Raw genomic sequence first — 12,221 nt, 5'->3', positions numbered from 1 at the left:
TGGGTCTGGGAACAATCCTGCCTATTGTAGCTTTTCAGGAGCCAGCCTGTCACTCCTAGCCCTAGGCCCCCAGTCATAAACCTCGGCCCGCTTCCCTGGCACACAAAAGTAAGCTACCCCGCTTCAGGATGGCAGATTGCAGGAGCCACTTTTCACCATCAAACCAGCCCGACGTGGCGCTGGTGCCACCTTGGGTCTGGGAACCATCCTGCGTATCGTGTGTTCTAAGGAGCCAGCCGGCCACTCCCAGCCACAGTCCCCCAAACACAAACAACGGTGCTTTTCCTTGGAAAACAAAACTGGCCTGCCAACATTTTGATGGCAGATTGCAGGTGCTATTTAGTACTATCAAACCAGCCCGACTTGGCACTGGTGCCACCTCTGGTCTGGGAACCATCCTGCCTATCGTGGATTTTCAGGGGCCAGACGGCCACTCTCAGCCATATGCCCCCAGACACAAAGCTCTGCCCGTTTCCCTGGCAAACAAAAGTAAGCTACCCCGCTTCTGGATGGCAGATTGCAGGAGCCACTTGGTACTATCAAACCAGCCCAACTTGGCACTGGTGCCACCATGGGTCTGGTCACCATCCTGCCTATCGCAGCTTTTCAGGACCTAGCAGGTCACTCCCAGCCATAGGCCCCCAGACACAAACCTCGGCCCGTTTCCCTGGCAAACAAAAGTAAGCTGCCCCGCTTCTGGATGGCAGATTGCAGGACGCACTTGGTACTATCAAACCAGCCCAACTTGGCAAAGGTGCCACCTCTGGTCTGGGAACCATCCTGCGTATCGTGGATTCTAAGGAGCCAGCCGGCCACTCCCAGCCACAGGCCCTCAAACACAAACAACGGCGCTTTTCCCTGGAAAACAAAACTCGCCTGCCAACTTTTTGATGGCAGATTGCAGGAGCCACTTGGTACTATCAAACCAGCCCAACTTGGCACTGGTGCCACCATGGGTCTGGTCACCATCCTGCCTATCGTAGCTTTTCAGGAGCCAGCCGGTCACTCCCAGCCATAGGTCCCCAGTCACAAACCTCGGCCCGTTTCCCTGGCAAACAAAAGTAAGCTGCCCCGCTTCTGGATGGCAGATTGCAGGAGCCCCTTGGTACTATCAAACCAGCCCGACTTGGAACTGGTGCCACCTCTGGTCTGGGAACCATGCTGCGTAACACAGATTCTAAGGCGCCAGCCGGCCACTCCCAGCCACAAGCCCCCAAACACAAACAACGGCGCTATTCTCTGGCAAACAAAACTCCACTGCCCCTCTTCTGGATGGCAAATTGCAGGACGCACTTGGTACTATAAAAACAGCCCGACTTGGCACTGGTGCCACCTTGGGTCTCGGAACCATCCTGCGTATCGATCTTTTTAATGAGACAGCCGGCCACTCCAAGCCATATGCCCCCAAACACAACCCACGGCCCTTTTCTCTGGCAAACAAAACTCAACTGCACCGCTTCTGGATGGCAGATTGCAGGAGCCACTTGGTACTATCAAACCAGCCCGACTTGGCACTGGTGCCACCTTGGGTCTGGGAACCATCCTGCGTATTGTGGGTTGTCAGGAGCCAGCCGAACACTCTCGGCCACAGACCCCAATCAAAAACAACGGCCCGTTTCACAGGCAAACAAAACTCAACTGCCCCTCTTCTGGATGGCAAATTTTAGGACGCACTTTGTACTACGAAAACCGCCCGACGTGGCACTGGTGCCACCTTGTGTCAGGGAACCATCCTGCATATCGAGCTTTTTAAGGAGCCAGCCGGCCACGCTGAGCCATATACCCCAAAAACAAACCACGGACCATTTCTCATGGAAACAAAAATCCGCTGCCCCGCGTCTGGATGGCAGATTGCAGGAGCCACTTTGCACCATCAAACCAGCCCGACTTGGCACTGGTGCCACCTTGGGTCTGGGAACAATCCTGCATATCGTGGATTCTAAGGAGCCAGCCGGCCACTCCCAGCCACAGGCCCCCAAACACAAACAAAGGCGCTTTTCCCTGGAAAACAAAACTCGCCTGCCAGCTTTTTGATGGCAGATTGCAGGAGCCACTTGGTACTATCAAATCATCCCAACTTGGTACTGGTGCCACTATGGGTCTGGGAACCATCCTGCCTATTGTAGCATTTCAGGAGCCAGCCGGTCACTCCCAGCCATAGGCCCCCAGACACAAACCTCGGACCGTTTCCCTGGCAAACAAAATTAAGCTGCCCCGATTCTGGATGGCAGATTGCAGGAGCCACTTGGTAGTGTCAAACCAGCCCGACTTGGCACTGGTGCCACCTTGGGTCTGGGAACCATCCTGCGTATCGTGGATTCTAAGCAGCCACCCGGCCACTCTGAGCCACAGGCGCCCAAACACAAAATACGGCGCTTTTCCCTGGAAAACAAAACTCGCCTGCCAACATTTTGATGGCAGATTGCAGGAGGCACATGGTACTATCAGACCAGGCAAACATGGCACTGGTGCCACCTTGGCTCTGGGAACCATCCTGCCTATCGTGGATTTTCAGGGGCCAGCCGGCCAATCTCAGCCATATGGATCCAAACACATACCACGGCCCTTTTCTCTGACAAACAAAACTCAACTGCCCCTCTTCTGGATGGCAAATTGCAGGACGCACTTGGTACTACGAAAACAGCCCGACTTGGCACTGATGCCACCTTGGGTCAGGGAACAATCCTGCGTATCGATCTTTTTATGGAGCCAGCCGGCCACGTCCAGCCATATACCCCCAAAAAAAAACCACGGAACTTTTCTCCAGCAAACAAAAATCCGCTGCCCCGCGTCTGAATGGCAGATTTCAGGAGCTATTTAGTATTATCAAACCAGCCCGACTTGGCACTGGTGCCACCATGAGTCTGGTAACCATCCTGCCTATCGTAGCTTTTCAGTAGCCAGCCGGTCACTCCCAGCCATAGGCCCCCAGACAAATACCTCGGCCCGTTTCCCTGGGAAACAAAAGTAAGCTGTCCCGCTTCTGGATGGCAGATTGCAGGAGCCACTTGGTACTATCAAACCAGCCCAACTTGGCACTGGTGCCACCTTGGCTCTGGGAACCATCCTGCGTATCCTGGGTTCAAAGGAGGCAGCCGGCCACTCCCAGCCACAGGCCTCTAAACAAGAACAACGGCGCTTTTCCCTGGAAAACAAAACTCGCCTGACAACTTTTGGATGGCAGATTGCAGGAGCCACTTGGTACTATCAAACCAGCCCAACTTGGCACTGGTGCCACCATGGGTCTGGTCACCATCCTGCCTATCGTAGCTTTTCAGGAGCCAGCCGGTCACTCCCAGCCATAGGCCCCCAGACAAATATCTCGGCCCGTTTCCCTGGCAAGCAAAAGTAAGCAGCCCCGCTTCTGGATGGCAGATTGCAGGAGCCACATGGTACTATCAAACCAGGCCAACATGGCACTGGTGCCACCTTGGTTCTGGGAACCATCCTGCCTATCGTGGATTTTCAGGGGCCAGCCGGCCACTCTCAGCCATATGCCCCCAAACATATACCACGGTCCTTTTCTCTGGCAAACAAAACTCAACTGCCCCTCTTCTGGATGGCAAATTGCAGGACGCACTTGGTACTACGAAAACAGCCCGACTTGGCACTCATGCCACCTTGGGTCAGGGAACAATCCTGCGTATCGAGATTTTTAAGGAGCCAGCCGGCCACGTCCAGCCATATACCCCCAAAAAAAACCACGGAACTTTTCTCCAGCAAACAGAAATCCGCTGCCCCGCGTCTGGATGGCAGATTTCAGGAGTTATTTAGTATTATCAAACCAGCCCGACTTGGCAGTGGGGCCACCATGAGACTGGTAACCATCCTGCCTATCGTAGCTTTTCAGTAGCCAGCCAGTCACGCCCAGCCATAGGCCCCCAGACAAATACCTCGGCCCGTTTCCCTGGGAAACAAAATTAAGCTGTCCCGCTTCTGGATGGCAGTTTGCAGGATCCACTTGGTACTATCAAACCAGCCGAACTTGGCACTGGCGTAACCTTGGCTCTGGGAACCATCCTGCGTATCCTGGGTTCAAAGGAGGCAGCCGGCCACTCCCACCCACAGGCCCCCAAACAGAAACAACGGCGCTTTTCCCTGGAAAACAAAACTGGCCTGCCAAGTTTTTGATGGCAGATTGCAGGAGCCACTTGGTACTATCAAACCAGCCCAACTTGGCACTGGTGCCACCATGGGTCTGGTCACCATCCTGCCTATCGTAGCTTTTCAGGAGCCAGCCGGTCACTCCCAGCCATAGGCCCCCAGACAAATATCTCGGCCCGTTTCCCTGGCAAGCAAAAGTAAGCAGCCCCGCTTCTGGATGGCAGATTGCAGGAGCCACATGGTACAATCAAACCAGGCCAACATGGCACTGGTGCCACCTTGGTTCTGGGAACCATCCTGCCTATCGTGGATTTTCAGGGGCCAGCCGGCCACTCTCAGCCATATGCCCCCAAACATATACCACGGTCCTTTTCTCTGGCAAACAAAACTCAACTGCCCCTCTTCTGGATGGCAAATTGCAGGACGCACTTGGTACTACGAAAACAGCCCGACTTGGCACTCATGCCACCTTGGGTCAGGGAACAATCCTGCGTATCGAGATTTTTAAGGAGCCAGCCGGCCACGTCCAGCCATATACCCCCAAAAAAAAACCACGGAACTTTTCTCCAGCAAACAGAAATCCGCTGCCCCGCGTCTGGATGGCAGATTTCAGGAGTTATTTAGTATTATCAAACCAGCCCGACTTGGCAGTGGGGCCACCATGAGCCTGGTAACCATCCTGCCTATCGTAGCTTTTCAGTAGCCAGCCAGTCACGCCCAGCCATAGGCCCCCAGACAAATACCTCGGCCCGTTTCCCTGGGAAACAAAATTAAGCTGTCCCGCTTCTGGATGGCAGTTTGCAGGATCCACTTGGTACTATCAAACCAGCCGAACTTGGCACTGGCGTAACCTTGGCTCTGGGAACCATCCTGCGTATCCTGGGTTCAAAGGAGGCAGCCGGCCACTCCCAGCCACAGGCCCCCAAACAGAAACAACGGCGCTTTTCCCTGGAAAACAAAACTGGCCTGCCAAGTTTTTGATGGCAGATTGCAGGAGCCACTTGGTACTATCAAACCAGCCCAACTTGGCACTGGTGCCACCATGGGTCTGGTCACCATCCTGCCTATCGTAGCTTTTCAGGCGCCAGCCGGTCACTCCCAGCCATAGGCCCCCAGTCACAAACCTCGGCCCGTTTCCCTGGCAAACAAAAGTAAGCTACCCCGCTTCTGGATGGCAGATTGCAGGAGCCACTTTGCACCATCAAACCAGCCCGACTTGGCACTGCTGCGACCTCTGGTCTGGGAACCATCCTGCGTATCGTGGATTCTAAGGAGCCAGCTGGCCACTCCCAACCACAGGCCCCCAAACAGAAACAACGGCGCTTTTCCCTGGAAAACAAAACTCACCTGCCAACTTTTTGATGGCAGATTGCAGGAGCCACTTGGTACTATCAAACCAGCCCAACTTGGCACTGGTGCCACCATGGGTCTGGTCACCATCCTGCCTATCGTAGCTTTTCAGGAGCCAGCCGGTCACTCCCAGCCATAGGCCCCGAGACACAAACCTCGGCCCGTTTCCCTGGCAAACAAAAGTAAGCTACCCCGCTTCTGGATGGCAGATTGCAGGACGCACTTGGTACTATCAAACCAGCCCAACTTGGCACTGGTGCCACCTCAGGTCTGGGAACCATCCTGCGTCTCGTGGATTCTAAGGAGCCAGCCGGCCACTCCCACCCATAGGCCCCCAAACAAAAACAACGGCGCTTTTCCCTGGAAAACAAAACTAGCCAGCCAACTTTTTGATGGCCGATTGCAGGAACCACTTGGTATTATCAAGCCAGCCCGACTTGGCACTGGTGCCACCTTGGGTCTGGGAACCATGCTGCGTATCGTGGATTCTAAGGAGCCAGCCGGCCACTCCCTGCCACAGGCCCCCAAACACAAACAACGGCGCTTTTCCCTGGAAATCAACACTCGCTTGCCGACTTTTTGATGGCAGATTGCAGGAGCCACTTGGTACTATCAAACCAGCCCAACTTGGCACTGGTGCCACCATGGGTCTGGTCACCATCATGCCTCTCGTAGCTTTTAAGGACCTAGCGGGTCACTCACAGCCATAGGCCCCCAGACACAAACCTTGGCCCGTTTCCCTGGCAAACAAAAGTAAGCTGCCCCGTTTCTGGATGGCAGATTTCAGTAGCAACTTTGCACCATCAAACTGGCCCGACTTGTCACTGGTGCCACTTTAGGTCTGGGAACCATCCTGCGTATCGTGGATTCTAATTAGCCATCCGGCCACTCCCACCCACAGGCCCCCAAACACAAACAACGGCGCTTTTCCCTGGAAAACAAAACTCGCCTACCAACATTTTGATGGCAGATTGCAGGAGCCACTTGGTACTATCAAATCAGCCCAACTTGGCACTGGTGCCACCATGGGTCTGGTAACCATCCTGCCTATCGTACCTTTTCAGGAGCCAGCTGGTCACTCCCAGCCATAGGCCCCCAGACAAAAACCTCGGCTCCTTTCCCTGGCAAACAAAAGTAAGCAGCCCTGCTTCTGGATGGCAGATTGCAGGAGCCACTTTGCACCATCAAACTGGCCCGACTTGTCACTGTTGCCACCTCTGGTCTGGGAACCATCCTGCGTATCGTGGGTTCTAATTAGCCAGCCGGCCACTCCCAGCCACAGGCCCCCAAACACAAACAACGGCGCTTTTCCCTGGAAAACAAAACTCGCCTGACAACTTTTTGATGGCAGATTGCAGGAGCCACTTGGTACTATCAAACCAGCCCAACTTGGCACTGGTGCCACCATGGGTCTGGTCACCATCCTGCCTATCGTAGCTTTTCAGGAGCCAGCCGGTCACTCCCAGCCATAGGCCCCCAGACACAAAGCTCGGCCCGTTTCCCTGGCAAACAAAAGTAAGCTGCCCCGCTTCTGGATGGCTGATTGCAGGAGCCACTTGGTACTATCAAACCAGCCCGACTTGGCACTGGTGCCACCACTGGTCTGGGAACCATCCTGCGTATCGTGGATTCTAATTAGCCAGCCGGCCACTCCCAGCCACAGGCACCCAAACACAAACGACGGCGCTTTTCCCTGGAAAACAAAACTCGCCTGACAACTTTTTGATGGCAGATTGCAGGAGCCACTTGGTACTATCAAACCAGCCCGACTTGGCACTGGTGCCACCTCTGGTCTGGGAACCATCCTGCCTATCGTGGATTTTCAGGGGCCAGACGGCCACTCTCAGCCATATGCCCCCAGACACAAAGCTCTGCCCGTTTCCCTGGCAAACAAAAGTAAGCTGCCCCGCTTCTGGATGGCAGATTGCAGGACGCACTTGGTACTATCAAACCAGCCCGACTTGGCACTGGTGCCACGTCAAGTCTGGGAACCATCCTGCGTATCGTGGATTCTAAGGAGCCAGCCGGCCACTCCCAGCCACAGGCCCCCAAACACAAACAACGGCGCTTTTCCCTGGAAAACAAAACTCGCCTGCCAACTTTTTGATGGCAGATTGCAGGAGCAACTTGGTACTATCAAACCAGCCCAACTTGGCACTGGTGCCACCATGGGTCTGGTCACCATCCTGCCTATCGTAACTTTTCAGGAGCCAGCCGGTCACTCTCAGCCATAGGCCCCCAAACAAAACCCACGGCCCGTTTCCCTGGCAAACAAAAGTAAGCTGCCCCGCTTCTGGATGGCAGATTCCCGGACGCACTTGGTACTATCAAACCAGCCCAACTTGGCACTGGTGCCACCTCTGATCTGGGAACCATGCTGAGTATCGTGGATTCTAAGGAGCCAGCCGGCCACTCCCAGCCACAGGCCCCCAAACACAAACAACGGCGCTTTTCCCTGGAAAACAAAACTCGCCCGCCAAGTTTGTGATGGCAGATTGCAGGAGCCACTTGGTACTATCAAACCAGCCCAACTTGGCACTGGTGCCGTCATGGGTCTGGTCACCATCCTGCCTATCGTAGCTTTTCACGAGCCAGCCGGTCACTCCCAGCCATAGGCCCCCAGACAAAAACCTCGGCCCGTTTCCCTGGCAAACAAAAGTAAGCTGCCCCGCTTCTGGATGGCAGATTGCAGGAGCCACTTGGTACTATCAAACCAGCCCAACTTGGCACTGGTGCCACCATGGGTCTGGTCACCATCCTGCCTATCGTAGCTTTTCAGGAGCCAGCCAGCCACCCCCAGCCAGAGGCCCCCAGACAAATATTTCGGCCCGTTTCCCTGGCAAACAAAAGTAAGCTGCCCCGCTTCTGCATGGCAGATTGCAGGAGCCACTTTGCACCGTCAAACCAGCCCAACTTGGCACTGGTGCCACCTCAGGTCTGGGAACCATCCTGCGTCTCGTGGGTTCTAATTAGCCATCCGTCCACTCCAGGCCATAGGGCCCCAGGCACAAACAACGGCGCTTTTCCCTGGAAAACAAAACTCGCCTGCCAACATTTTGATGGCCGATTGCAGGAACCACTTGGTATTATCAAGCCAGCCCAACTTGGCACTGGTGCCACCATGGGTCTGGTCACCATCCTGCCTATCGTAGCTTTTCAGGAGCCAGCCGGTCACTCCCAGCCATAGGCCCCCAGACACAAACCTCGGACCGTTTCCCTGGCAAACAAAAGTAAGCTGCCCCGCTTCTGGATGGCAGATTGCAGGAACCACTTGGTACTATCAAACCAGCCCAACTTGGCACTGGTGCCACCATGGGTCTGGGAACCATCCTGTGTATCGTGGATTCTAATTAGCCATCCGTCCACTCCAGGCCATAGGGCCCCAGGCACAAACAACGGCGCTTTTCCCTGGAAAACAAAACTCGCCTGCGAACATTTTGATGGCCGATTGCAGGAACCACTTGGTATTATCAAGCCAGCCCGACTTGGCACTGGTGCCACCTTGGGTCTGGGAACCATGCTGCGTATCGTGGATTCTAAGGAGCCAGCCGGCCACTCCCAGCCACAGGCCCCCAAACACAAACAACGACGCTTTTCCCTGGAAATCAACACTCGCTTGCCGACTTTTTGATGGCAGATTGCAGGAGCCACTTGGTACTATCAAACCAGCCCAACTTGGCACTGGTGCCACCATGGGTCTGGTCACCATCCTGCCTATCGTAGCTTTTCATGAGCCAGCCGGCCACTCCCAGCCATAGGCCCCCAGACACAAACCTCGGCCCGTTTCCCTGGCAAACAAAAGTAAGCTGCCCCGCTTCTGGATGGCAGATTCCCGGACGCACTTGTTACAATCAAACCAGCCCAACTTGGCACTGGTGCCACCTCTGGTCTGGGAACCATCCTGCGTATCGTGGATTCTAAGGAGCCAGCCGGCCACTCCCAGCCACAGGCCCCCAAACACAAACAACGGCGCTTTTCCCTGGAAAACAAAACTCGCCTGCCAAGTTTTTGATGGCAGATTGCAGGAGCAACTTGGTACTATCAAACCAGCCCAACTTGGTACTGGTGCCGTCATGGGTCTGGTCACCATCCTGCCTATCGTAGCTTTTCACGAGCCAGCCGGTCACTTCCAGGCTTAGGCCCCCAGACACAATCCTCGGACCGTTTCCCTGGCAAACAAAAGTAAGCTGCCCCGCTTCTGGATGGCAGATTGCAGGAACCACTTGGTACTATCAAACCAGCCCAAGTTGGCACTGGTGCCACCATGGGTCTGGGAACCATCCTGTGTATCGTGGATTCTAATTAGCCATCCGTCCACTCCAGGCCATAGGGCCCCAGGCACAAACAACGGCGCTTTTCCCTGGATAACAAACTCGCCTGCCAAATTTTTGATGGCAGATTGCAGGAGCCACTTGGTACTATCAAACCAGCCCAACTTGGCACTGGTGCCACCATGGGTCTGGTCACCATCCTGCCTATCGTAGCTTTTCAGGAGCCAGCCGGTCACTCCCAGCCATAGGCCCCGAGACACAAACCTCGGCCCGTTTCCCTGGCAAACAAAAGTAAGCTGCCCCGCTTCTGGATGGCAGATTGCAGGAGCCACTTGGTACTATCAAACCAGCCCGACTTGGCACTGGTGCCACCACTGGTCTGGGAACCATCCTGCGTATCGTGGATTCTAATTAGCCAGCTGGCCACTCCCAGCCACAGGCACCCAAACACAAACGACGGCGCTTTTCCCTGGAAAACAAAACTCGCCTGACAACTTTTTGATGGCAGATTGCAGGAGCCACTTGGTACTATCAAACCAGCCCAACTTGGCACTGGTGCCACCATGGGTCTGGTCACCATCCTGCCTATCGTAGCTTTTCAGGAGCCAGCCGGTCACTCCCAGCCATAGGCCCCCAGACAAATACCTCGGCCCGTTTCCCTGGAAAACAAAAGTAAGCTGCCCCGCTTCTGGATGGCAGATTGCAGGACGCACTTGGTACTATCAAACCAGCCCGACTTGGCACTGGTGCCACGTCAAGTCTGGGAACCATCCTGCGTATCGTGGATTCTAAGGAGCCAGCCGGCCACTCCCTGCCACAGGCCCCCAAACACAAACAACGGCGCTTTTCCCTGGAAAACAAAACTCGCCTGCCAACTTTTTGATGGCAGATTGCAGGAGCAACTTGGTACTATCAAACCAGCCCAACTTGGCACTGGTGCCACCATGGGTCTGGTCACCATCCTGCCTATCGTAACTTTTCAGGAGCCAGCCGGTCACTCTCAGCCATAGGCCCCCAAACAAAACCCACGGCCCGTTTCCCTGGCAAACAAAAGTAAGCTGCCCCGCTTCTGGATGGCAGATTCCCGGACGCACTTGGTACTATCAAACCAGCCCAACTTGGCACTGGTTCCACCTCTGATCTGGGAACCATGCTGAGTATCGTGGATTCTAAGGAGCCAGCCGGCCACTCCCAGCCACAGGCCCCCAAACACAAACAACGGCGCTTTTCCCTGGAAAACAAAACTCGCCCGCCAAGTTTGTGATGGCAGATTGCAGGAGCCACTTGGTACTATCAAACCAGCCCAACTTGGCACTGGTGCCGTCATGGGTCTGGTCACCATCCTGCCTATCGTAGCTTTTCACGAGCCAGCCGGTCACTCCCAGCCATAGGCCCCCAGACAAAAACCTCGGCCCGTTTCCCTGGAAAACAAAAGTAAGCTGCCCCGCTTCTGGATGGCAGATTGCAGGAACCACTTGGTACTATCAAACCAGCCCAACTTGGCACTGGTGCCACCATGGGTCTGGGAACCATCCTGTGTATCGTGGATTCTAATTAGCCATCCGTCCACTCCAGGCCATAGGGCCCCAGGCACAAACAACAGCGCTTTTCCCTGGAAAACAAAACTCGCCTGCCAACTTTTTGATGGCCGATTGCAGGAACCACTTGGTATTATCTAGCCAGCCCAACTTGGCACTGGTGCCACCATGGGTCTGGTCACCATCCTGCCTATCGTAGCTTTTCAGGAGCCAGCCGGTCACTCCCAGCCACAGGCCCCCAAACAAAATCAACGGCGCTGTTCCCTGGAAAACAAAACACGCCTGCCAACTTTTTGATGGAGTTTGCAGGAGCCAATGGTACTATCAAACCAGCCCAACTTGGCACTGGTGCCACCATGGGTCTGGTAAACATCCTGCGTATCGTGGATTCTTAGGAGCCAGCCGGCCACTCCTAGCCACAGGCCCCCAAACAAAAACCTAGGCCTATTTCTCTGGCAAACAAAAGTAAGCTGCCCCGCTTCTGGATGGCAGATTGCAGGAGACACTTGGGACTATCAAACCAGCCCAACTTGGCACTGGTGCCACCTCTGGTCTGGGAAACATCCTGCGTATCTTGTGTTCTAAGGAGCCACCTGGCCACTCCCAGCCACAGTCCCCCAAACACAAACAACGGCGCTTTTCCCTGGAAAACAAAACTGGCCTGCCAACTTTTTGATGGCAGATTGCAGGAGCCACTTGGTACCATCAAACCAGCCCAACTTGGCACTGGTGCCACCTTGGGTCTGGGAACCATCCTGCCTATTGTAGCTTTTCAGGAGCCAGCCTGTCACTCCTAGCCCTAGGCCCCCAGTCATAAACCTCGGCCCGTTTCCCTGGCACACAAAAGTAAGCTACCCCGCTTCAGGATGGCAGATTGCAGGAGCCACTTTTCACCATCAAACCAGCCCGACGTGGCACTGGTGCCACCTTGGGTCTGGGAACCATCCTGCGTATCGTG

The sequence above is a fragment of the Melospiza melodia genome, chromosome 3, assembly GCF_035770615.1.
Source record: "Melospiza melodia melodia isolate bMelMel2 chromosome 3, bMelMel2.pri, whole genome shotgun sequence".
In the NCBI taxonomy this organism is placed as follows: Eukaryota; Metazoa; Chordata; class Aves; order Passeriformes; family Passerellidae; genus Melospiza; species Melospiza melodia.
The sequence above is the reverse complement of the archived record's forward strand: the minus strand, read 5'-3'. Positions refer to the sequence as shown.